Genomic DNA, 356 nt, shown 5'->3' with positions numbered 1-356 from the left:
TACTATATTAGAATTCTTTTGCTATATAGTGAATTTTTATCTAGTGAGTTACAAGATGGGGAGTTTAAATTTCTATATAGGAAATATTTTGGATATATAGTGAATTTTTTATATAGAACTAATTCACTATATGGGAAATTATTACTATATAGATCTAATTTACCATGTGGATAAATATTACCTAGATAAAGAAAATTTACTATATAAAATTTTATTTAATTTTTAAAGAAACTGGAAGATATTGATGAGTACATCAATGAGAAACTGTTGATTAGTCGACATTCTTGATATATGAAGTTATATTCTCCAATGTTAGCAACATTCCAAGAACGTTGTAAAATTTTTGAGGTACAACT

Source organism: Cibotium barometz, chromosome 13, assembly GCF_041138505.1.
Source record: "Cibotium barometz isolate CiBa-2024 chromosome 13, ASM4113850v1, whole genome shotgun sequence".
Taxonomy (NCBI): Eukaryota; Viridiplantae; Streptophyta; class Polypodiopsida; order Cyatheales; family Cibotiaceae; genus Cibotium; species Cibotium barometz.
The sequence above is the reverse complement of the archived record's forward strand: the minus strand, read 5'-3'. Positions refer to the sequence as shown.